The sequence below is a fragment of the Oryctolagus cuniculus genome, chromosome 17, assembly GCF_964237555.1.
Source record: "Oryctolagus cuniculus chromosome 17, mOryCun1.1, whole genome shotgun sequence".
Taxonomy (NCBI): domain Eukaryota; kingdom Metazoa; phylum Chordata; class Mammalia; order Lagomorpha; family Leporidae; genus Oryctolagus; species Oryctolagus cuniculus.
In genome coordinates, this window is record NC_091448.1 from 65,455,782 (window position 1) to 65,482,135 (window position 26,354).

General features: G+C 43.0%; 1 protein-coding gene and 1 pseudogene across 1 annotated transcript in view; both read left to right on the forward strand.

Moving 5' to 3' along the window:
- The window catches only part of LOC138845934 (zinc finger protein 286A-like), a 168,343-nt gene that overhangs the window by 138,160 nt on the left and 3,829 nt on the right, over nucleotides 1-26,354 (forward strand). Inside the window, exons 10-12 of the mRNA XM_070059984.1 lie at nucleotides 1,560-2,384; nucleotides 8,906-9,017; nucleotides 13,744-13,866. The gene's annotated coding sequence lies outside the window, so the exon portion shown is untranslated. The remainder of the gene's footprint in view (nucleotides 1-1,559; nucleotides 2,385-8,905; nucleotides 9,018-13,743; nucleotides 13,867-26,354) is intronic.
- Nucleotides 19,365-22,729, forward strand: LOC108175456 (serine/threonine-protein kinase Kist pseudogene; annotated as a pseudogene).

Below are 26,354 nucleotides of genomic sequence, written 5' to 3' on the forward strand. Positions count from 1 at the left end.
GGTTCAAAGAACTTTGTGATCTTAGATGTAGAAGCTATGGAAATAGGAAGTATGGAAACAAAAATGTCCTATCGGTGTTGAATAGTAAGGTATTAGGTGGGTGGGTGTGTCAAAGTGAGTTTAAATCTGGGATAGAGACCACTGAACTAACACACTTCATCGTATAACATTGGGGGCAGTTGTGTACTCCCTTTGAACCAAAACTGCACTAGATTGTGAACAAAGCTTTGGAGAGAGCATTTCAGCATTTTATTTGCAGATACTGGCCTACCTACCAACTCAAAACACAACTCCCTTCTAGGCAACCTGGAGACATACAGCTTTGGACCCCAGAAGGTTTGAGTATATACAAGGGTAGGGAGACATATTAGGGAGAAGTAAACAACCTAGACCTTTAGTTTGGTTCATAAAGGGTATTCAGTGATAGGAATTCCACCCGAGGGCAAGGGAAATTAGACTACCACTAGAAGGGCTGCCCTAGATCAAGGCCACCTTGGATAACTCAGCTAGAATTTCTCTGTCTAGGCCTTCGGGGTTGGGAAGCAGGAGAGCAATTATGTTCAGAGACTTTCTGGAAAGTATCAAGTTTCTTTTGAACACATAAAACATTCATACCACTGTGGAACTAGCAGGGATCACCATCAGTGACACTCAGTAGTGTGGCCTCTTTCAAGGCTCACACAAAAGCAGTTGATTAGACAAATCATATTTGCCGAATGTCTGTGTCAGCAATGAAGCCTGAAATGGAATTCTTGATTCAGAGAACAGAATCTTACAATTTCCCTCCTCTGCAGTGATTTAACACATACTCTCTGCTTACAATGTAGCCATAGGTAGAAGCTGTTTCCATTTATCATCTCTTTGGCAATATCCTTCACAAGGTGGATTGAATTGCTAAACCTGTTTTATGGAAGAGATGGCAGCTTAGAGATAATAGATATCTTCAACTCTTTCTCATCTATAACATGTAAAATTGTGTAAAAAAATCTGAGACAAAATTAGGACTCAAATCCCAGTGTCCAGTGCTTTTTAGCACAGCGTATACTAGGCAATGATCAAGAAAGGAGAGCTGGATCAAACACTTTATCATTCTACATTATAAACTGGGGAGATAATGTTTGCTGGCTTTTTTTTCTCAGCACAGATTTGAGATCATTGTTGTGAAAACTTTAGTAAATAAGAGCATACTATGGAAATCTTCGATGTCCCTCTTTAAATCCTAGTAACTTTTTAAAGTGAGTTTATTTGCTCATGGAAACAAGCACTTTAAAGATAATTGAGAAAGCCCTACCTAAAACCACAATCAACAGTTTCTGGAATCTATCTGACAATGCTTTCTGAATAGTTTGTTTCTGGGATGTCTTCTCCTTCGTAAGGAAAAATAGTGGTCTTAGATTCAACCAGAACAAATGGATGGAGAATGTCTAGATGAGTGCTGATAATATGTCTAATAATGGAAGTATGTCCACTCTTCTTGGATGCTTATCTTGGTGATGATGGGCACACACAGCACACGGTATCCTGGGAGGGCCCATCACCACTGTTGCCCTCTATTCCAGAAGTTCCTGATGTGCTGGCAGTGAGGTCTGGGAGGGAACTGGGCACTCATGGATCTCAAATTGGTAAGTGGAAGCCGCACTTCTACAAACTCTGCCCTTCTGTGAGTCCAAGGCTGAGACACCATACAGAGAACGGATTGGTGGTGAGTACAGATGATCTGTCCCTTCATCAGGTATCATCCATGGGAGCCTACTGTATTTCACTTGCTGACATCCCTACCGCTGACTTAAGACTCCTAAGACTAGGACCATAGATTCTAGAAAAAAATAATAGAAGATCCTTTTCAGGTACATAGGTTGGCCCCTTTTCCCATTCAAACCCTTCCATTAACAGACAAAGAACCAAATGTTTATATGAGAGTGTGTTGAAACCTTCAGATGATTTTGCTGAGACAACTGATCTGTGTTTGAAAGACTATTTTTGCTGGTTCCGCAGCTCACTAGGCTCATCCTCTGCCTGTGGCCCTGGCACCCCGGGTTCTAGTCCCGGTCGGGGCACCGGATTCTGTCCCGGTTGCTCCTCTTCCAGTCCAGCTCTCTGCTGTAGCCCGGGAGTGCAGTGGAGGATGGCCCAAGTGCTTGGGCCCTGCATGCGCGTCGGAGACCAGGAGGAAGCACCTGGCTCCTGGCTTCGGATCAGCGTGGTGCGCTGGCCATAGTGCGCTTGCTGTAGTGGCCATTGAGGGGTGCTTGGGCTCCTGCATGCATGTGAGGAACCCAGAGGAAGCTCTTGGCTCCTGCATTCAGATCGGCCCAGCTCTGGCCATTTCGTCCAATTAGAGAGTGAACCAGTGGATGGAAGACCTCTCTCTTCCTCTCAAATAAGTGAGTAAGTAAGCAAATAAATATTTTTTAAAAAGAATGTCATTGCTATTTTGATAGGAATTGCATTGAATCTGTAGATTGCTTTAGACGGTATAGACATTTTAGTGATACTGATTCTTCCAATACAAGAGGGAGGATTATCTTGTCATTTTTGTGTGTGTCCTTGATTATTTTTTCACCAATGCTTGATGTTCTTCATTGTAGAGATCTTTCTGTTCTTTGGCTAAATTTATTCCTAAATATTTGATTTTTTGGAAAGCTATTTGAATGGGATTTCTCTTTTAGTGAGTTCATCATTAACGTATATAAAAGCTGCTGTTGTTTGTATGTTTATTTTGTGACCTGCAACTTTACTGAATTGGTTTGTCAACTCTAATGGCTTTTTGGTGGCATGTTTAGATTTTCCTATGTACAACATGTTGTCTGTGGACATGGGTAATTAGACTTTCTATTTTCCAGTTTTGATGCCTTATATTTCTTTCTCATCCCTAATTGTTCCTGCTTACAACTTCCAGTGCTGGGGCCAGTGCTGTGGTGTAGCGGGTAAAGCCGCCACCTGCAGTGCTGGCATCTCATATGGGCACCGATTCGAGTCCTGTCTGCAACATTTGTTGCAGCTCTGTGCTATGGCCTGGGAAAGTGGTAGAAGATGGCCCCTGCACCCGCACGGAGACCCAGAAGAAACTGCTGGTTCCTGGCTTTGGATTGGCTCAGCTCTAGCTGTTTTGGACATTTGGGGAGTGAACCAGTGGATGGAAGACCATCTCTCTCTCTCTTTCTCTCTCTTTCTCTGTTTCTCTCTCTCTCTCTTTCTCTCTCTCTGCCTTTGCTTCTCTCTAACTCTATCTTTCAAATAAATAAATAAATCTTTAAAAAAAACTTCCAGTACTACATTGAATTAGGAGTGGTAAAAATGGACATCCTTGTCTTGTTCCAGATCTGAGGGGAAGTGCTTTCAGCTTTTCTCCATTCTGTATATTGGCTGTTGGTTAGTCACATAAATAGCTTTTAAAATTTTGAAGTATGTTCCTTCTGTACCCGATTTGTGAAGTGTTTTTTTTTTTTAATCTGGGGGCGGGGGTTGAGTCTTATCAAATGCTTCCTCTGTATCTGTTGAGATGACCACATGGTTTTTGTTCTTATTCCTCTGCTGGCATTTATTGATTTGCAAATGTTGAACCTCCGTTGCATCTCTAGGATAAACCCCACTTGATCATCTTGTATGAACATAGGTCTGGGGGCTGGCGTTGTGGTGTAGCAGGTAATGTGGCTGCCTGCAGTGCTGGCATCCCATATGGGCACCGGTTTTAGTCCTGGCTGCTCCCCTTTGGAACCAGCTCTCTGCTATGGCCTAGGAAAGCAGTAGAGATGGCCTAAAGCCTTGGGCCCCTGCAGTCTGCATGGGAGACCTGAAAGAATCTCCTGGCTCCTGGCTTTGGATTGGCCCAGTTCTGCCCATTGCAACCATTTGGGGAGTGAACTGGCAGTTGGAAGACCTTTCTCTCTGTCTCTGCCTCTCACTGTAACTCTGTCTCTCAAATAAATAAACAAAATCTTAAAGAAATCTCTAAATAATATAGGTCTGTAGTTTCCATGTCTCTTTTTTTTTTGTTTTGTTTTGTCATGAAAGTGATGCTGGCTTCATAAAAAGAGTTTTGCAGAATTTCATCCTGTTCAATATTTTTTAGTAGTTTGAAAGCATTACAGATATTTCCTTTTTGAATATCTTTTAGAATCAAGTAGTAAAGTCATCAGGTACTGGACTTTTGCTTGATGGAAGCATTTTTTATTTTATTTTATTTTAAAATATTTATTTTATTTATTTGAAAGAGTTATATAGAGAGAGGTGTCTCCCATATGCTGGTTCACTCTCCAAATGACTGCAATGGCCAGAGCTGTGCTGATCTGAAGCCAGGAGCCAGGAGATTCTTTTGGGTCTCCCACATGGGTGCAGAGGCCCAAGGACCTGGGACATCTCCTACTGCTTTCCCAGGCTATAGCAGAGAGCTGCATCGGAAGTGGAACTGCTGGGACTCGAACCAGCTCCCATGTGGGATGCCGGTGCTGTAGCCGGGGCTTTAACCCACTATGCTACAGTGCTGGCCCTGAAAGCATTTTGATTATTGCTTCAATCTCATTGCTTGTATGGGTGTGTCTATCTTGTGTATATCTTATTACGTTGATCTTGAGAGGTTATATGTATTAAATAATTTATCCATTTCTTTGAGATTTTCCGATTTATTAGCATGTGCTCGTTTTTGGTTTCCATTTGCCCAGTATCTCATTTTCCTTCCCATCGCTTTCTCTGTATCTTTGTGAAGTGAGTTTCTTGTTGGCAACATTTAGTGAGAACTTGAAGTTTTATGCATTCAGCCAACCTAAGTCTTTTGGTTGGAGAATGTTTTCTATTCACATTCAAGACTAGTATTGATAGGTAAAAACTAACACCCTTCATTTTGTTGATTGAATACTAATTATACCTTCTCTGTTACTGAATGTGGTGATGTCATTTTTTTTTAAGATTTATTCATTTATTTAAAATGCAGAGCTATGGAGAGACAGAGAGAGAGAGAGAGAGAGAGAGAGAGAGAGAAAGATCTTCCATCTGCTGGTTCACTCCCCAAATGGCTGCAGTGACCAGAGCTGCACTGATCTGCAGCCAGGAGCCAGGAGCTCTTCTGGGTCTCCCATACAGGTGCAGGGGTCCAAGGACTGGGGCCATCTTCCACTGCTTTCCTAGGCCACAGCAGAGAGCTGGATCAGAAGTGGAGCAGTCGGGACTCTAACTGACACCCATATGGGATGCCGGCGCTGCATGTGGTAGCTTTACCTGCTATGCCACAGCACCAGCCCCCATTATATTTAATTCTAAGGCAGGACCCACTTGAGGATTTCTTGTAACACTGGTCTGATAGTTGTGAAATTTTCTTAGTTTTGGCTTATCTGGAAAAATACCTTATTTCTCTTTCATTCTTTTAAGATTATTTATTTGGGAGGTAGATTTATAGACACACACACACACACACACACACACAGAGGGAGGGAGGGAGGGAGGGAGGGAGGGAGGGAGGGAGGGAGGGAAAGGTCTTCCATCCACTGGTCCACTCCCCAGATTGCCACAATGGTTGCACCTAGGCCGATCCAAAGCCAGGAGCCAGGAGCTTTTTCCATGTCTGCTACATTGGTGCAGGGCCCCAGGGACTTGGATCATCTTCTACTGCTTTCCCAGGCCATAGCAGGGAGCTGGACAGAAAGAGGAGTAGCTGGGACTAGAGCCGGTGCTCATATAGGATGCTGGTTTACAGGTGGCGGCTTTACTCACTACACCACAACACTGGCCCCTCTCTGTCATTTTCAAGAGTAGCTTTGCTGAATATAATATTCTCGGTGGGAAATTTTGTTTTTAATGCCTTGAATATATCTTTCCACTCTCTTCTGGCCTGCAGGGTTTCTGCTGAGAATTCTGACATCAGTGTAGTTGCCTTTCCTTTATGTGTGACTGATGCTTCTCTGTCTTTAGGATTCTCTACTTGTCCTTAACTTTTGGCAATTTGATGACAATATGTCTTGGAGAAGATATTTTTAGTTGAGTCTACTTGGGGTCCTTTGAACTTCTTGTATCTGGTTGTCCATGTGTCTTTCAAGACCTGGGGAAGCTTCAACTGTTACTTCATTTGTCAGGTTCTCAATGCCTTTCTACTTTTCCTCTCCCTCAGAAACACTTATATTATGAGCATTTGGTTGTTTAATGGTATCATATATTTCACATAGACTCTCTTTCTTCTTTTTAATTCTTTTGTTTATTTTTGTCCAGTTGGTTTATTTTAAAAGTCTTGTCCTCAAGGTCAGAAATTCTTGCCTCCATGTGGTCTATTCTGCTGTTCAAGCTCTCAATTGTATTTTTTATTTCACTGATTTAAGATTTCATCTCCAAGATTTCTATTTCATTATTCTTTTTTTTTGACAGGCAGAGTGGACAGTGAGAGAGAGAGACAGAGAAAAAGGTCTTCCTTTGCCGTTGGTTCATCCTCCAATGGCCGCCACAGCCGGCGCACCGCACTAATCCGATGGCAGGAACCAGGTGCTTTTCCTGGTCTCCCATGGAGTGCAGGGCCCAAGTACTTGGGCCATCCTCCACTGTACTCCCTGGCCACAGCAGAGAGCTGGCCTGGAAGAGGGGCAACCGGGACAGAATCCGGCGCCCCGACCGGGACTAGAACCTGGTGTGCCAGCGCTGCAAGGTGGAGGATTAGCCTAGTGAGCTGCGGCGCTGGCCTCTATTTCATTCTTCTTTTTTTTCAGGCTTTTTTAATTTTTATTTATTTATTTATTTATTTGACAGGCAGAGTGGACAGTGAGAGAGAGAGACAGAGAGAAAGGTCTTCCTTTGCCGTTGGTTCACCCTCCAATGGCCGCCGTGGCCGGCGCGCTGCAGCCAGTGCACCGCGCTGATCCGAAGTCAGGAGCCAGGTGCTTCTCCTGGTCTCCCATGGGGTGCAGGGCCCAAGCACTTGGGCCATCCTCCACTGCACTCCCTGGCCATAGCAGAGAGCTGGCCTGGAAGAGGAGCAACCAGGACAGAATCCGGCGCCCCGACCGGGACTAGAACCTGGTGTGCCGGCGCCGCAAGGTGGAGGATTAGCCTAGTGAGCCGCGGCGCTGGCTATTTCATTCTTCTTAATGATTTCTTATTTCCTTAGTAATGTTTTACTTATTGATTTTATCATTTCTTTTATCTATCTGTATTCTCATGCATCTCTTTAAGTTTCCTTACAATCATTATTTTATTTATTTTTTGGCAGGCACAGTTAGACAGCGAGAGAGAGACAGAGAGAAAAGTCTTCCTTCCATTGGTTTACCCCCCAAATGGCCACTACAGCCGGTGTGCCATGCCAATCCGAAGCCAGGAGCCAGGTGCTTCCTCCTGGTCTCCCATGCGGGTGCAGGGCCCAAGCACTTGGGCCATCCTCCACTGCCTTCCCAGGCCACAGCAGAGCTAGACTGAAGAGGAGCAAATGAGACAGAATCCGGCTCCCCAACCGGGACTAGAACCCGGGGTGCCAGCCCCACAGGCGGAGGATTAGCTAAGTGAGTCGCGGCACCAGCCACAATCATTATTTTGAATTCTATGTCTGTGGTTTCATAGATTTCCTTCAGTTCAGAATCCCATTCAGGAGGATTATTGTGTTGTTTTGGAGACATCATGCTACCTTGTGCCCCCACGTCTCCTGTGTCTATATTGGCATGTGCACATCTGGTGTAATTGTCCCTTCTTCTTTCTGGAGTAGGTTTTAATGGAAAAGAGATTATGATTCAGCTGGCACGCAGGGTATCACTTGGCTTGTTGCTTTGGTTTTAGTACTAGGTGAGCTCAGGAGTGTACATTCTGAGTGATTTCCTTTGTCTTAGTGTCAGCTGTGTCTGTAAGTGACACAGTGGTATACTCTGCTGCAGTTCATAGCGACAGAAGTGTGGCTTTGAGATGAATGTGGGTTTCCTTGGGTGTGTATCTTTGGTCCACAGAGAGTTTGGTGTCCATCTTCTTGAGGCCTGTGGTAGCCAGGGCCTTGTTCTTCGTGCTGAGGGGGACAAGGTGGCTTCTCCTTGTCCTATTGGGAAGTCTCAGTGATGCTGGAGCTTGTGGCACCAATTGGTGTGGCTCTCAGGCAGTGTGATGAGGATGGGGCCTTCTTCAGGTCCTGCTGGGAGAGTCAAATGGTGCTTGTGGCCTTTAATGCAAACAGCCCTGGTCCTGGGGCCAGGGAATGAGAACTGAACCCTGTTCCAGTCCTACATGTGACTACAAAGTATACAGATTTTATTCTGGTGGATATGAGTCCAGACAGGTGGAATGCAAGCAGTTTCTTAAGTAATTGCACTGGGTAGATTTCAGCGGGATTGAGAAATTTAGAACTAATTGTTACAGACCTGGTGTTGCAGGGTACAGATCTCCCAGGGTGGGGGGTGTTTTTTTTTTAAATGAGCTGATGTTGGTGCTAACCCCCAGAAATGAAAGGGCATTGCTCTGGCTCATACAGTGTGTGAGCGTAACTCTGGAGTAATGCCACAAACTATCACCATTGCAGGATGTAGAGAATCTTTGCTTTGCCCTACAAGTTGTGCTGACTGATTCTGGTAGGAGTGTTGCAGAGGCCCACTGTGAACTCTTTTTTGCAGACTCTAGAGCTCTGTAGCAGTGGGGGATGGTAGGGGAATAGTGTGGCTTCCCTTCTCCAAGCCTGGAAGTTGCTGAGACCCCAGTTAGCTCCCCAGGCTGAATATGGCAGTCCTGTCTTGTATAGATGACATAATAATGACACGTGGTAGTGTATGAATCCTGGAGAATGAAAAAAACAGTCATTTAGAACATCTATTTTAGACCATAAATGATAACAAAGCACTTTCTATTTGTTCTCTTTCAAATAAAAACAAGAATAAATATATAAATAGTTTTAAAATGTAGCTGGAAAAACCTTTCAAATTTTGAGATTTGAGTAGATGTAACGCTATTTTTTTTTCAGCCCGAGAGGACACACATAAAATATCCGAAACAGAATTTTTGCTCCTGAGCTGAGAGTGGACTGAAGAGAAGTGGAGTTGGGGACACTGAAGAGATGAGGGTGCAGGCTGCAGGTAACAGGACCTGAGGGCCATGCTTGGTCCAGATTTCCTTTTTCTAAGGTTTGTATGGGTGCTTTGTATGATTTAGATCTGAATAATGATGGTATCGCTTGTCTGCAAATGAGTCACTTGCTGCAGAACAGGTCAAAATGGTTTATAAAGTGTACTGGGGAATTTTTAAGAAGCAGAGGGTGATTTCCTGGCACAGAGGGTGTTGACAGTGATTTTCAAGGGTCTGGGAGGGTATCAGAGACATGTCTAAGTGTATCTTTCACATCATTCAATTGCTATTTTTCTTGGGTATTTTTAGGAATCAGCATTGTGCTAGTTGTTTTTCTAGATGCTGCCTATGAGGTTCTCCAAGTGTTTTTCTTGTGTTTTCAACATTTAAAATGTCAAATTGGGAGGGGGGTTGCACAGTGGGCATGGTGAGTTAAGCATCCCATATTAGAGTGCAGGTTGAGCTCTGGTTGTGTCACTTCTCTAGTTTCCTGCTGATACACCTATGTAGGTGGCTGATGGCAGCTCAAGCACTTGGGTCCTTGAAACCCATGAGAGACACCTGAATGGAATTCTAGGCTTCTGCTTTTGGTCTGGCCCAACACTGGCTGTGGTGGGCATTTGGGGAATGAACCAGTGGACGGAAGATCTATGTTTGTTGCTCTCTCTCTCTCTGTCATGCTGTCTTTTTTTTTAGATTTATCTATTTATTTGAAAGTCAGAGTTACACAGAGAGAGGAAGAGACTCCCCAAATGGTTGCAATGGCTGGGGCTGGGCCAGGCCAAAGTCAGGAGCCAGGAGCTTCTTCTTGATCTTCCATGTAGCAGGGGTCTAAGCACTTGGGCCATCCTCTGCTGCTTTCTCAGGAGCTGGATCAGAAGTGGAGCAGCCGGGTCTTGAACCAGCACGCACATGGGATGCCAGTGTTGCAGGCATCAGCTTCACCTGCTATGCCAGAACACCAGCCCCAAGTCACTGTGCATTTTAAATAAATAAAAATACATAGTTAAAAATTTAAAAATTCAGTATAAAGATAGGTTTTATTGTCACAAAATGCAAAATGTAATGTTTACATATTGTCTTATTGCCTGTTAATTGTTCTGAAGCTACCTGCTAAATGAATGGTTTTTATTCCTATTTTAGTTTTCAGTATGAAGTATTTTAAAAATGTAGGAAAATAAAGCCATTATAAAATAAATCAAGTATAAAGATACCCATATACTCACCACCTACGTTTAACAGAATTAGCCTTTTGCCAAACTGTTTCAGACAGTATTTTGTAAAGGAAGGAGACATTACAGGTACAGCTAAAGACATAATTCCCTTCCCTCCTTTTTGTATTTGAGTGTACTGCTTTCCTGAAGTTCTTGTGTTTAACGGCCCTGCATGTCTTTATTTTACACACATGTGAAACCGCACCATAGGCTACGTTGATATTTTAAAAGTTTAGTGACTATCACCATAGTTTCTCACTCATTTTGTAGGTTACTTTTGTTATGGAGCATTTCATGCACACATAGACATGTATATTCACATATATACAGTTTTATTGTCAGTTTTTAACTTTGGAGGGCAGTTATGGATGATTTTCATTTCTTCCTTTATTGAATACCACACTTTCCAGATTTTTTAAAAAATATTTCTTAAATATTTCTTTTTTTTTCTTAAATTGTTTATTTAAAAAAATTTTGCAATGCTCATGTATGTTTATGGGGTCCAGTCTAATATGTCAATACATGTGCACAGCATAAACTGATCAAACCAGGTAGCTACCATTTCTATTTCATATTATTTCTTTGCACTTGGACCCTGCTAGCTCCTTTATTCTGGCTCTTTCTACAGTAAATAATTGATTGTCTTGAACTTCAGAGGTACTAGTGCACTGCAGAGCACTACAACTTACTTCTTTTGTCTGACTGGGTTTTGGTATCTGTTATTCAACCTATGCCCATGGCTCCCAAATTGTGCTAATACCTGTTCAGAGTTCACATGGGCAATTTTTAAAACTTTATCAAAGAAATAACATATGGATCTTTCTATGTCTGGTTTATTTAACATTATATTAACATTCATTTAACATGATGATCTTGAGTTCCAATCATTTTGCTGCAAATGGGAGTGTTTCATTCTTTGTCATGGGTAAACGATACTGTATTTTGTGTATACCTGTGTGTGTGGTGTGTGTGTGTGTGTATCACATTTTTCCCCTCCATTCTTCCATTGATGGACACCTGGGTTAATTCCATAGCTTGGCTATTATGAATGGTACTGCAATGAAAGTGATTGTTTGATTCCCTTTAGAAATACACTGAGAAGTGGGATAGCTGGATCATAAGGTAGTTATAATTTTTAAGCAGCCTTCATACTATTCTCAGTAGTGGCTGTTCTTTTTTTTTATTTTATTTTATTTTTTTTTTTATTTTTGACAGGCAGAGTGGACAGTGAGAGAGAGAGACAGAGAGAAAGGTCTTCCTTTGCCGTTGGTTCACCCTCCAATGGCCGCCGCGGCCGGCGCTCCGCGCTGATCTGATGGCAGGAGCCAGGAGCCTGGTGCTTTTCCTGGTCTCCCATGGGGTGCAGGGCCCAAGCACCTGGGCCATCCTCCACTGCACTCCCTGGCCACAGCAGAGAGCTGGCCTGGAAGAGGGGCAACCGGGACAGAATCCGGCGCCCCAACCGGGACTAGAACCCGGTGTGCCGGCGCCGCTAGGCGGAGGATTAGCCTAGTGAGCCGCAGCGCCGGCCCAGTAGTGGCTGTTCTAATGTATATTGTACCAACAGTGTATAAGGGTTTCCTTTTCTCCATATTCTTTTTAGAATGTGGTATTTTTGACAAGAAACATCCTAATCAGAATGGGATGATTCCTCATTGTGACTTTCCTTTTCATTTCCTTGATGGTTAGTGAAACTGAACTGGTTTTCATATTGTCGGTTGGTTATTTGAATTTCTTCTTCTGAGAAATGTCTGTTCTGACTGCTATTTCTTAAATGGGTTGTTGTTTTTGAGTTTTAAAAATTACTTGCATATCCTCAATTTTCTTCCTTTCTCAGGGACATACTTTATGAATATGTTAATCCCATTCTAACAGTTGTCTCTTCGTTTGGCTGCCTTTTTATTTTGGTGCTCAGAAATTTCTTTGGTTTATATAATCACATTTGTCATGTTTGGTTTTGTTGCCTGTGCTTCTGGGATATTATCTAAAAAATCATTTCCTATGCCAGTGTCATGAAAGGTGTCTCCTGTGCTGCTTCCTGGTAGTTTTAGGTCTTACATTTAGATCTGTGATGCATGTTGAGTTATTTTATGTACAGTATAAGTGGAGGCATCCATGGAAAGTCTTGTGCAGCATTTATTGAAGAGACTGTCTTTCCTCCAGGGCATGTTTATGGAATCTCTGTCAACTATCAGTTGGCTGTAGATGTGTGGATTACTCTGTGGCAAACCCAGTCTGCTCCATTCTTTTTTATGACTGTTTTCATGTCAGTACCTTACTGTAGTGGTTAAAATAGCTCTATAACATGTTTTGAACCCTGGTAGTGGGGAGACCCCAGCTTTTGCATTTTTTGAAAATGCTTTTATGTTGAACTCATTTGTGCTTCTATTTGAACGTTGGGATAGTTTTCCTAAATTCTAAGGAAAGATGTGATTGGTAGCTTGATGGGAATTTTATACCCTAGGTTAAATTTATTCCAAGTGTCTTCCTTTTTTTATATCTACTGTGAATGGGGTTGCTCTTACTGTTTCTTTTTCATTAAATTTGTGATTAGTGCATAAATTGTTACTAATTGTTGTTCCTTTTGTTTTTTAAAACGTTATCGGATTTGCTTATCAAATCTAAGTCTCTTGATGGAGTCTTTAGTTTTTTCTGTAATGTTATATGCAGGCAAGGATCAGTTTTTCCTCCTTGCTTAATTGTATGCCTTTAATTTTTTTCTTGCCCAGTACTGTGTTTTTTTTTTTTAAAGATTTATTTATTTATTTAAAAAACAGAGCTGCAGAGAGGCAGAGGCAGAGGCAGAGGTAGAGGTATAGAGAGGGAAGGAGAAAGGGAGATTGAGAGAGAGAGAGAGAATCTTGCACATGCTGGTTCACTCTGCAGATGGCTGCAGCAGCCAGAGGTGAGCCTACCCGAAGCCAGGAGCCAGGGGCTTTTTCTGGGTCTGCACATGGGTTCAGGGGCCCAAAGGACTTGGGCCATCTTCTACTGCTTTCCCAGGCCATAGCAGAGAGCTGGATTGGAAGTAGAGCAGCCAGGATTTGAACCAGTGCCCACATAGGATGCTGGCTTTGCAGGTGGCGGCTCTACACACTGTGCCACAGTGCCAGCTACTGCCCAGTCCTATTGTGAACAAAAGCAGTGAGAGTAAACATTCTTTTTTTTTTGACAGGCAGAGTGGACCGTGAGAGAGAGAGAGAGAGACAGAGAGAAAGATCTTCCTTTTCCTTTGGTTCACCCACCAATGGTTGCTGTGGCAAGCATGCTGCAGCCAGCGCACCGCGCTGTTCCAAAGCCAGGAGCCAGGTGCTTCTCCTGGTCTCCCATGCAGGCCCAAGGACTTGGGCCATCCTCCACTGCACTCCCAGGCCACAGCAGAGAGCTGGACTGGAAGAGGAGCAACTGGGACAGAATCTGGCACCCCGACTGGGAGTAGAACCCAGTGTGCTGGTGCCGCAGGCGGAGGATTAGCTTATTGAGCCATGGCACCGGCCGAGTAAACATTCTTGTTTGCTTTCAGATCATTGAGGAAATGCTGTCAAGAAGAACAAGAAGCATAAGAGGATCTTGGTACAAATACCACACCTGGCCCCTGTAACACCAGTTCTCACTTAGCCCATGTGCATGATGAAGACATGAAGAGGTAAGTTAGGCCTATGTGTGCCGAGGCCATTGGTAATTGTGTTCAGGAGTAGAGTAGAGTATTAGGAAAATATTTTGCATGGTTGGTGTGTGTGCAGTTATGGCATAGGGAAAGACTGCTTGTGTAGATTCGTGAGATTACATTATGTATATATGTATTCTGTTCACCTTTGTGTTTGGGGAATTCATTAGGAATTGGACTGGGTTCATCATTGGGTCTGGAGAAACAGCTATGTGGTTTTGGAGACTACATTGTGGACAGGACACCGGGCATCACAACTCTGACGATGTGGTGTAGCTGAGTGAGTTGAGCATGAAGACTGGATTTTGAGGGTGTTTGGGTGATATGCAAGATGGTGTTTTTATTGTCATGTGATTTCTAGTGGCTTCACATGTTGTACACATTTTGCTCAGATGTCCAAGTTCTTTGAAGTGGGTGCAGGATTGTGGTGGGATGGAGAATCGTCAGGGCTCTGGAATTTGTGTGGAGACTGTAGTGGTGTGTATGTGTGACTGAGCATAGAGGAAGCTAGTGCATATCAACTTGCATTTTGTGGTGTTTGAATTCAGCTACTTTGGGAGCTGTAGAACAGTAGGAAATGGTTTTAGCAGGAGGTATTGGGATTTGCTGTCATGAATGGAGTTGCTCCATGGAGACTTGTAAATCCTTCCGACAAAAATCAACTTCTGTGCTTTCGCCTGTAAAGTAGCCATAACTTACAAAGTTGTTCTGAAAGTCAGCTACTATTAGTGAAAAACATCTGTAATTTTTCTTTATATAAAGAGAGACATTTGTATACAGTGGTGTAAAATGGATATAAAGTTGAATGGGATAAAATGGAGTAGAGGGTAGAATGGTTGTAGCTTTGTTCATTTTTTTTTTTACCAATTGTTGATGCAATGGTGTGATCATTATTTGTTGAAAAGACGTTCTTTCTCCATCCCATTGCCTTTGCCCCTTTGGAAAAGGTCAGTTGACCCCATTTCTAGGGGCCTCCATATGGAGCCTTTATCCTCTTTGCTGATGGATGTGTGTGTTACTTAAAAAAATTTAGTTAAGGAATATAAACTTCATGCATTTCATATATACAAATTTGGGAACACAGTGATTCTTCCCAGCCTACTCCCCTCCTGCCATACTCCCACCCTTCCTCCTCTCTCTCCCATTTCCATTCTTATGTTTTACAAAGATCTATTTGCAGTTAATTTTATACTCATAAGATGAACCCTACACTAAGTACAGAGTTCCCGGAATAGTATGAAGAAAGCAGAAGAGCAAACAAATAAAAAGAAATACTGTTCCTCAGTAGTCAAGACAAGGGCTGTTCAAAATCATCACATCTCAAGGTGTCAGTTGTGCTACTATAAATTAACTTTTAGATACTCTATTAGTTATCAAAGATCAAAGAATGTATTCTATTTGTCTTTTTGTGATTGGCTTATTTCGCTAAGTATAATGATTTCCAGTTGCATCCATTATTTTCAAATGACATGATTTCAATTTTTATATAACTGTTAAGTATTCCATAGTGTACATAAGCCATAATTTCTTTCTGCAGTCTTCAGTTGACGGACATCTGGGTTGAGTCCATATGTTTGCTCTTGTAAATTCAGCTGCAATGAATATGGGGGTACAGATCACTATTACATATGCTGATTTCATTTCTTTTGGGTAAGTTCCCAGGAGTGGGATGACTGGGTCATATGGCTGGTCTATATACAGCTTTCTGAGATATTTGTATATTGTCTTCCACAGTGGCTTCACCAGTTTACATTTCCACCAACAGTGGATTAGGGTTCTCTTTTTTCCACGTCCTTGCCAGCATTTGTTGTTTGTTGATTTTTGTATAAGAGCCATTCTAATGGTGGTGAGGTGAAACTTCATTGTGGTTTTGATTTGCATTACCCTGATGGGTAGTGATATTGAGCATTTTTTCATGTGTCTGTTGGCCATTTGAATTTGCTGTCTTGAAAAATGTCTGTTCAGGACCTTTGCCCATTTGTAACTAAATTGTTTGTTTCACTGTTGTTGAGGTTCTTGAGATCTTTATAGATTCTGGAAATTAATCCTTTATCTGTTGAATAGTTTGCAAATATTTTCTCCCATTCTGAGTTGCCTCTTAAGTTTGCTCGGTGTCTCTTTTGTAGTGCAGAAGCTTCTCAGTGTGATAAATCCCATTTGCTTTGATTGCCTGTGCTCCGGAGTGCTTTCCAAGAAGTTGTTGCCTACACCAATGTCTTGTAGGGTTATTCTTTTATTTTCTAGTAACTTGATGATATCCTGTCTTAGATTTAGGTCTCTGATCCATTTTGAGTGGTTTTTTGTATAAGATGTAAGACAGGGGTCTGGTTTAACAGTTCGGCATGTGAAGATCCAGTTTTCCCAGCACCATTTGTTGAAGAGACTGTCTGCTCAAGGGATTGATTTTTACTCCTTTGCCAAAGATATGTAGGTTGTAGATGCGTGGACCGATTTGTAGAATTTCTATTCTGTGCCATTGGCCTACATTTCTGTTTTTGTGCCAGTACCAGGATGTCTGAATTATAATTGCCCTGTCGTATGTCTTGAGATCTGGTCTTGTACTGTCTCCAGCTTTGTTATTGCTGCTTATGATTGCTTTAGCTATTCGGGGTCTCTAGTGTTTGCATATGAATTTTAGCCTCATTTTTACTAGATCTGAGAAGGATGTTGTTGGTATTTTTATTGGGATAGCACTGGATTTATAAACTGCTTTTGGTAGTATGGACATTTTGATGATACTGATTCTTCCAATCCATGAACATGGAAGATTTTTCCACTTTTTAATGTCTTCTTCTGTTTCCTTCTTTAATGCTTTGTAATTCTCATCACAGAGATTTTTGATGTCCTTGGTTACATTTAGTACAAGGTATTTAATTTTTTTGGTAGCTAAGGTGGAAGGGATTGATCTTAGACATTCTTTCTGAGCTGACATTGCCTGTGTATTCAAAGGTTATTGATTTTTGTTTGTTAATTTTATATCTTGCTACTTTACCAAACTCTTTTATGAGTTCCAACAGTCTCTTGGTGGAGTCTTTTGGATCCCCTATATATAGAATCAGGTCAACTGCAAATAGGGATAGTTTGATTTCCTCCTTCCCAGTTTGTATCTCTTTTATTTCTTTTTCTTGCTTAATGTCTTCGGCAAAAACTTCCAGGACTGTATTGAATAGTAATGGTGAGAGTGTCTGGTTCTAGATCTTAGTGAGAATGTGTCCAATTTTTCCCCATTCAGTAAGATGCCAGCTGTGGTTTTGTCATAAATTGCATTAATTATGTTGGGGAATGATCCTCCTATACCCACATTGTTTAAGATTTTCCTCATTAAAGGATGTTGGATTTTATCAAATGCTTTCTCTACATCTATTGAGAGAATCACATGGCTTTTGTTCTTCAGTTTGTTAATATGATGTATCACATTTATTGATTTTCGGATGTTGAACCATCCCTGCATACAAGGGATTAATCCCACTTGGTATGGGTGAATCATATTTCTGATGTATTGTTGCATCTGATTGGTTAGTATTTTGTTGAGCATTTTTGCATCTATGTTCATCAGGGAAATTAGTCTGTTGTTTCTTTTTGTGGTTTAGGAATTAAGTTGATGCTGGTTTCATAGAAGGAGTTTGGGAGGATACCCTCCCTTTCAATTGTTTTGAATAGCTTGAGAAGAATTAGCATTAGTTCTTTAAAAGTCTTGTAGAATTCAGCAGTGAAGACATCAGGACCTGGGCTTTTCTTTATTGGGAGGGTCTTTATTACTGATTAAATCTCTGGGTTATTATCTGTCTTCATGACTCAGTTTTGTTCATGACTCAATTTTGGATTATAGGTGTCCAGAAATCTATCCATTTCTTCAACATTTCCTGATTTGTTGGCATACATTCTTGGTAGTAATTCCTGATGATTCTTTTTATTTGTGTGGTATCGGTTGTGGCCATCTGTGGAGTGAACCAGTGAATGGAAGACCCCTCTCTCTGATTCTGCCTCTCTGTAACTCTGCCTTTCAAATAAATAAATAAATAAATAAATCTCTTTTTAAAAAGAAGGGGACAATGGTCACCTCTGTTGGTGTGATCACCCCCTCACCTCCTCTCCTCCAAGCTGAGCAATGCCCCCAGTGGGTTCAACACTCATCTGTACTGCCGTGTGAATTGAACAAATGATCTTAGCAGACCTCACTGTGGGCACAGTTCCCGCTGCAGTGAGCTGCCTCTGGCAACCAAGAGCTCCATGCGTGTGGAGCTGCACCCAATGATTGCCCAGAAACTCAGCTACACCCTGCATCCTCTCATGAAGTCATAGTTTTTTCAGTCTCAGCACCCAGGGCTCCCATGGTCAAAGACTGCAAGAAGTCCATTCTACCCTGCTAGCCTGTCCCGTCCACAAAGAGACTGAGGTGTTCCTAGTGCTGCTGCCTGTGTGTGTTATGCCCTGACAAATTGAATCTGATCCTCCCAGCCAGACTCAAAGTCAGTGGGGAATTCGAGCTTTTCCTCTTGAAAAGTCCCTCAATGACACGGGTGCACAGTACCTGTTGGCTGTAGCCCTAGTCGTTTCACAATTGTGCTGGGCACATAGGAGAGTCCCTGCAGGCGGTATGTCCCTTCTGTTGGGGTGGCTCCCCCTGCCTACCATTGCTGGGTCATGCAGCTGGTGAAGTGGCTACCATACTTGCCATTTGCACTGTAGCTGCCCTGGTGAAAAGTGTCCCCACTAGAACTTGAGCGGCTTCTAACTGTTTACGTCCAAAACTGGTGCCGGCCCTCCCACAGCTGGCTGCAGGTCGCTGTTGCTGGAAGGGGAAGGCGAGGGAGAGATGCACAATTTTTTTCCCACTCTGGGTGAGCAGTCAGTGTGTTCTCAGGCTTCTGGGCTAGACTCAAAGACAGTGCAGTCCACTGGGCTCTCCCTGCAGCTGTATCAACAGTGGCTCTGGCCTGTGCAGTCTGACCCCACCTTGCTCACCAGAGTGGGCACTTTTCTGGATCCAAGCTGCTGGGCCCTTTGTTGTGTTCTTGCTGGGTGCTGCGTGTCTGCACCTTCCACACAAGTCTGAGCTGTGTCCCCTGCTCTTGCAGGACCTCCCACTGCAGTGTCCCCCTGTAGCTGTACCCTGGGTGTGCACTTCCTCCACTGTTTCCTGCTAATTTCACTTAGCCTACGCCAGACTGCCCTGTCAGCTTTCTTTTTCTAAGATCACTTTATGCATTTCTATGACTTTATAGTAACTTTCAAACAGGAAACTATGAGCACATCAACTTTATTATTCACCATTGTGTAAGGTACTCTAGCTATATAAATAATTTGTCAGGATCTATAAAACAGTTCAATGGAAATTTGAATGGGATTGCTATATGATATGGAGCAGAAAATAATTGATAGCTTTATATTCAGTTTACAGATCATGAAAATCAACTTTATTGATTCAGATTTCAATTTATTTCCTTTCAGTTTTTCATCATTTTTTGGATATGATGTCCATGTTTTGCTTGATTTATAACTTCATTATTTTATGTAGTATTTTAAATGGTAATTTTAAGGATTTTAAAGTCCAACTGTTCATTGCTGGTATAAAGAAAATGCATAAACCTTTTTGGACTGGTATTGGCTTTTGCTGCTTTTTTCTCCATCTACTGTTATGTATACAGGATACTTACTGCTCTCCATCCCCTTGTTGCCAGTAACATCATGGCCTCGTATCTGTGAACAGGGATTTCCATTGCTTCAGTCGGGGATCTAGCAAGGAGCAGCTGCAGACAATTCAGCAGTTACCTCTGAGCATCCTGGGATAGGGGCACAGCCAGCATGTGGAGCTCAGACATGCTTTAGCTGCCCTGTGCCTGTGCATGTGTTGTGCATATGCATGTCCCATCCCCCAACTGGGATGCTGCCATAATTCTCTCAGTTGAAGTGGGGAAGAGGAACCTCCCCTTATCCAATAGAGGGGGAAACCAAACTTCCTCATGAGATTGCCCATATTCACCTCCAGAGAACCTCACACTCACACAGCATTCTCAGTTGGGGACAGGGCACTGATACTGGGGACTAGACAGGTTGGGCCTGAGGTAGGGGAGAATGTGAGCTCCTGCTACCTATTTTCCTGCCTCATAAATTGCTTATTTTTTTCTGCAATGTTGAAAGGGATGCAGATGTCTTTAAAAATCAGTGTCTTGGGGCCAGTTCTGTAGTGTAGTAGGTTGAGCCTCTACCTACAGCATAAACATCCCATGTGGATGCCAGTTTGAGTCCCAGCTGCTCTGCTTCCGATCCAGCTCCCTGCTAATGGCCTAGGAAAGCAGTAGAAGATGGCCCAAGTTCTTGGGCCCTGCACCCATGTGGGAGACCTGGAAGAAGCTCCCGGCCCCTGGCTTCGAACTGGCCCAGCTCTGGCCATTGCGGCCATCTGGGGAGCAAGCCAGCGAATAGAAGACTTCTCTCTCTCTCTCTCTGCCTCTGCCTCTCTGTAACTCTGCCTCTCAAATAAATAAATAAATCTTTAGAAAATACACACCTTAAAACTCACAATATTTTTTCAAATTTAAATATGTTAATTGTACCAAGCCAATTTTATTAACTTTTGACTTTACTGGGTTTAGTAAAATCAAGTTATTTTTTAAAAATTTATTTATTTGAAAATCAGAGTTACATGGAGAGAGAAAGAGAGGCAGAGAGAGAGAAGAAGAGAAGGAGAGAGGGAGAGAGAGGAAGAGAGAGACAGGTCTTCCATCTGCTGGTTCACTCCCCAATTGGCTGCAATAGCCGGAGCTGCACCCATTGTAAGTCAGGAGCCAGGAGCTTCTTCGGGTCTCCCACATGGGTGCAGGGCCCAAGCACTTGGGCCATCTTCTACTGCTTTCCCAGGCCATAGCAGAGAGTTGGATTGGAAGAGGAGCAGCCGGGACAAGAACCAGCGCCCATGTGGGATGCCAGCATTGCAGGCAGCGGCTTTACCCACTACAACACAGCGCCAACCCCAGTAAAATCAAATTTTTAAAATAGCGTTAGTGGTCATTGCGGATTGAGGTCCTGGGAGTAGGTGAGGCGCTGCAGCCACGTCACTGCAGAGCTGCGGGTCCGGTGGGCGGGGATGTGAGCACGGGCCCAGTCCGCCTACCTGGGGCATTGCTACAGCTGTGGTGTCAGTGCCCTTAGCCCACACCGATGGCAGGGTCTGGCTGTGCATGGGGCGCTGAGCCACCACAGTGTCTGGAGGTCTGCGGGAGCGGCTGTGGCGGGTACAGAGCAGCTCCTCAGCCTCGGTGTATCGAGTGCACTGCTGTGGCACCCCAGGCTCGCCACTGGGCACCCTCAAGCAGTTCTTCCCGCCAGGAACCCCCGAGGCTGTGGCTTTGGGTTCCGCAAAGAGAGAGCAGTGCCTGAACAGTTGTAGGGTCACGGGAACATCATGACTTCACATGGAGTCTTTACGATCAACTTCTCTCTGAATGTGCTATCATGCTGTTGCTTGCACTCCTGGATGTCAGTGTTTCGGAACTGCTTTCATAGTCCAGTCACCAGGGTTGTTGCACGTGGAGGATACAGCATTGTATCATTCAGAGATGTTCTGGAAGGCCTTGCTCTCCTTCATCATGAGGGTCGTGTCCACGCAGACCTCAAACCGCGGAACATACTGTGGAGTGCAGAGAACGAATGTTTTAAACTCACTGACTTTGGACTTAGCTTCAAAGAAGGCACTCCGGGTGTAAAGTACATTCAAACAGACGGGTGTCGTGCTCCAGAAGCAGAGCTGAAAAATCACGTGGCCCAGGCTGGCCTGCAGAGTGATACATAATGTAGCTCGGCTGCTGGTCTGCGGAGCCTAGGAATCGTTTTACTGGAAATGTTCTCAGGAACGAAGCTGAAGCATACAGTCCGATCTCAGGAATGGAAGGCAAGCAGTTCTGCTGTTGTTGATGAGATATTTGCCGGTAAAGCAGTGGTGAATGCCGCAATTCCAACCCATCACCTAAGAGACCTTATCAAAAGCATGCTTCATGATGATCCAAGCTGAAGAGTTCCTGCTGAAATGGCATCGCGCAGCCCATTTGTTAGCATTCCTTTTGCCCCTCATGTTGAAGATCTGATGGTAGTTCCTACCCCACTGCTAAGACTGCTGAGCGTGCTAGATGATGATCATCTTGAGAATGAAGAGGAACATGAAGATATTGTAGAAGATGTAAAAGAGGAATGCCAGAAATATGGACCCGTGATATCTCCGCTTGTTCCAAAGGAAAATCCTGGCAGAGGGCAAGTCTTTGTCGAGTATGCCAATGCTGGTGGTTCCAAAGACGCTCAGGAATTACTGACCGGAAGGATGTTTGATGGGAAGTTTGTCGTGGCTACATTCTACCCGCAGAGTGCCTACAAGAAGGGATATCTGTATCAAACCTTGCTTTATTCCTAACCTAAGGACCATATCCTGTTTCTCCTCTTCTATTTCCTGGGCTATTCTACTCCACAGATGAATGCAATACTAGCTCTCTGCCATTTTAAGGAGGTACTTTTTACATTTATTTAATCCTGTGAATGTGCAGCCATTGTCCAAGCAGTGGCTGCATGGCAAACATTCAGCACTGAGTAGGACAAGATCTCTCAGCTATACATTGAGGGGTTTAGAGCATCCATGTAGGCAACTTTTCTTTTTCTTTTTTCTGTGTTTTTTTTTTTTGTGTGTGTGTGTGTGCAGTAGGGCAAGGTGCTGCTCTTCAGTATGTAATATAAAAAGTTAATTATTTTTTGTGATCATGAAACAAGGATGAATAATATGTTGTGTGAATGTTAACAAGTTTGTTAGTGTTGGTGACATCATTTACAGATTATTCCTTTTGTAGTCAGGTGATTTTTTTTTGACAGGCAGAGTGGACAGTGAGAGAGAGACAGAGAGAAAGGTCTTCCTTTTGCCGTTGGTTCACCCTCCAATGGCCGCCATGGCCAGCGCGCTGTGACCACCACACCATGCTGATCCGATGGCAGGAGCCAGGTGCTTCTCCTGGTCTCCCATGGGGTGCAGGGCCCAAGCACTTGGGCCATCCTCCACTGCACTCCCTGGCCACAGCAGAGAGCTGGCCTGGAAGAGGGGCAACCGGGACAGAATCTGGTGCCCTGACTGGGACTAGAACCCGGTGTGCTGGCACCGCAAGGCAGAGGATTAAGCCTAGTGAGCCGTGGCGCTGGCAGTCAGGTGATTCTTATAGTTGATAACTGTAGCTGGTACTGGATGCTCTCAGTAACATTAAGCAATTGTCAAGCAACAGTTACCTACTGTGTTCTTAACACTGAATTGTGAAAACATAAAGCAGGACCGAAGCACTGAATATTCCCTTAAAGAAACTGCAGTGAGCCTATCTACATTTTTATTAAGGCTTTTAAAATAGAAAGCTGATGCTTGATCTTGCACAATTTTTATGTCCAGTATGTGTGCTTGAATGAGTGTGCGGTGTGAAAGTTGGAGAAAATTTGAGTCAGTGTACTTTATAGTGTGAATCTTGTGAGTTAGTATAGTCTATACCCATCTCTTCCCTATACCCATCTCTTCCCTGTTTCACATCTATAAAATTTAGGGTGTGTGTTTTTTGAGAATTGGTCTGATAGAATATGTAAATGACAAAACAGTTCATTCCTGAGAGGCTCAGAATAAATTGGAGTCTAGACTGGGGTTACATTGAAACTCTTAAAGGTGATTGGAACAAAATTTTTGTGAATCATGTGAATCACCGCATTCATTAATCTATTTAGACTTTAGACTCTGGATCAGCTCATCTTTGTTGTTCTGAATCTGCTGTGACAATTATAAGATTTCCCAAAAATGTGTTTCAATTTACTATGATGGATATTTAAAGTGGATCCAAAAGAAAAAGAAATTAGATGTACAGTGAAGGGAAAAAGAAAAGAATAGGGGGTAATCAGGATTCTTTTTTCTGTCTCTGGCTCTCATCCATCCCCACCCCTTTCTTTCCCCTTTCTCATTCTCTGCCTCTGTCCTACACTGAAGAGAAGCTAGGGGAACTGTATCCCAGGTGGTCTGGCTTTTGACTACAAGGAAGTTAAGACAAATATTGATAGAATGAAGTGGAAGTAGAAAGGAACAAAAATTCAAAGAATTCTTAAAAGGATTCATAGCAATCTAATGTGTCAAGAGTTCATGGAAACATATTGATTACAAATTTTAAGAATTATAATTATGGCCAGTGCCGCGGCTCACTTGGCTAATCCCCCGCTTGCAGCTCTGGCACCCTGGGTTCTAGTCCTGGTTGCTCCTCTTCCAGTCCAGCTTTCTGCTGCTGGCCCGGGAAGGAAGTGGAGGATGGCCCAAGTGCTTGGGCCCCTGCACCCACATGGGAGACCAGGAGGAAGCACATGGCTCCTGGCTTCAGATCAGTGCAGTGCACCAGCTGTAGCAGCCATTTGGGGGGTGAACCAAAGGAAGGAAGACCTTTCTCTCTGTCTCTCTCTCTCACTGTCTAAATCTGCCTGTCAAAAGAAAAAAGAATTAAAATTATGGATTCTTGTTACTTTATGACAGATTGTCTTTAAAGATATAAAAAATTAGGAAAACTTTATAAAGCACTGATTATACAAGAAAAAAACAAGTTGTATACAGGTTATGAATTTTTTCCTGTTTCACTGCCTGAATGATATTTCTATTTATTATTTTTTTTCGTAAGGAAAAAGTCCTTTATATCTTTCTGTGCTGAAAGCCTCCTCATATAATCTTTTCTATATTTATACGACAGTAAGAGAGAGAGATACAGAGAGAAAGGTCTTCCTTTTCCTTTGGTTCACCCCCGAAATGGCCGCTATGGCTGGCGTTGCACCAATTCGAAGCCAGGAGCCAGGTGCTTCCTCCTGGTATCCCATGGGGGTACAGGGGCCCAAGGACTTGGGCCATCCTCCACTGCCCTCCTGGGCCACAGCAGAGAGCTGGACTGGAAGAGGAGCAACTGGGACTAGAACCCGGCACCCACATGCGATGCCGGCACCGCAGGCAGAGGATTAACCTAATGAGCCATGGCATGGGCCCCATCCTCATATAATCTTTCCTTGTATGTGTCATGCAAGTTACCAATAGCCCAATCAGAATTTACATCTAGCGAAGGAAGATTTTACTCTATTCAAACAATTAATATTTAACGTTTTAGTTATTATGTACAGTTATCAAATTGTCCAGGACTCTCCATTAATATTTATTATAAAGCCAAATTTGGAATAATGAGGTTGATTTATGAATTACCGAAGGGTCTTATTGCGTGGTTCTCAATATGTGCCCTTAGAAGGAAGAACTATTATTCTTTATTTTGGAGCTTTCTGAGTTTGATTTCAAGTTATCTGGTTTGTTTTCAAGTCAAAATTCAAAATTCAAGAGTGTAGAACCAGTAATGTGAAGACCTAGGCTTTCCTAAAACATAAATTTTCGTATGGGTAACAGCTTCTTTGGGGATTGAAAACTCCAGGTCCTTACTTGCATACTGATGAACAACAGAATACAAATTAATTCATTTTAAGGGCAAGTATTCTAAGTTAGCATATTTACCTTTCCCCCCATTTCTTCTTCCCTCTCCTCCCAAAAGAGAAATCCTTGCAAAAACAAAACAACAACAACAAAAAACCTGCAGTCAGGTGTCTGAGTTTAGTTGTGCAGTATACTGCTAACATACTGCTAACATTGATGCTGAACTTAACATTCTTTGATCATCTTATTGCTGATGTAGTCATACATATATGTAGTTTTTTTTTTTTTTACAGGTAGAGTTAGACAGTGAGAGAGAGAGACAGAGAGAAAGGTCTTCCTTCTGTTGGTTCATTCCCCAAATGGCCGTTATGGCCAGCGCTACGCCGATCTGCAGCCAGGAGCCAGGTGCTTCCTCCTGATCTCTCATGTGGGTTTAGGGCCCAAGCACTTGGGCCATCCTCCGCTGTCCTCCTGGGCTACAGCAGAGAGCTGGACTAGAAGAGGGGCAACTGGGACTAGAACCCGATGCCCATATGGGATGCCGGTGCCTCAGGCAGAGGATTAACCTAGTGAGCCACGGCACCAGCCCCTGTAGTGTTTAACACTATTGAATTTTATTACAAAAGATGCTAACTAGATTTTAAGGGAACTGAGGGAATAACTGATGAGCCCTAGTAATCATGCATTGAATTCAGTGTTTTATATTAAACCCTCAGTGTTGAAAAAAGATGCCTCCTATCACTTAAATTGTCCTTTTATAGCTCTTAGCCCATTTTACCAAAGATGACACTTGTAGATTTTCTTTCCTTCTCTGTTATTTTCAGAAGTTTAATCTTAATTTCTGTCTTAAACTTGAACCAAATGTTACAAAATGATGCAATGATTCTTTGAGGATGAAATATATTTGTGGGGATTTGTATTCCCTGAAGTTACTGAAAATTTAGAAATTTTGTAATCGAGAAACAGGATAAAGAGGTGAGAATTCACATCATTTAACCCCTTATCTTTTGGGAAAATT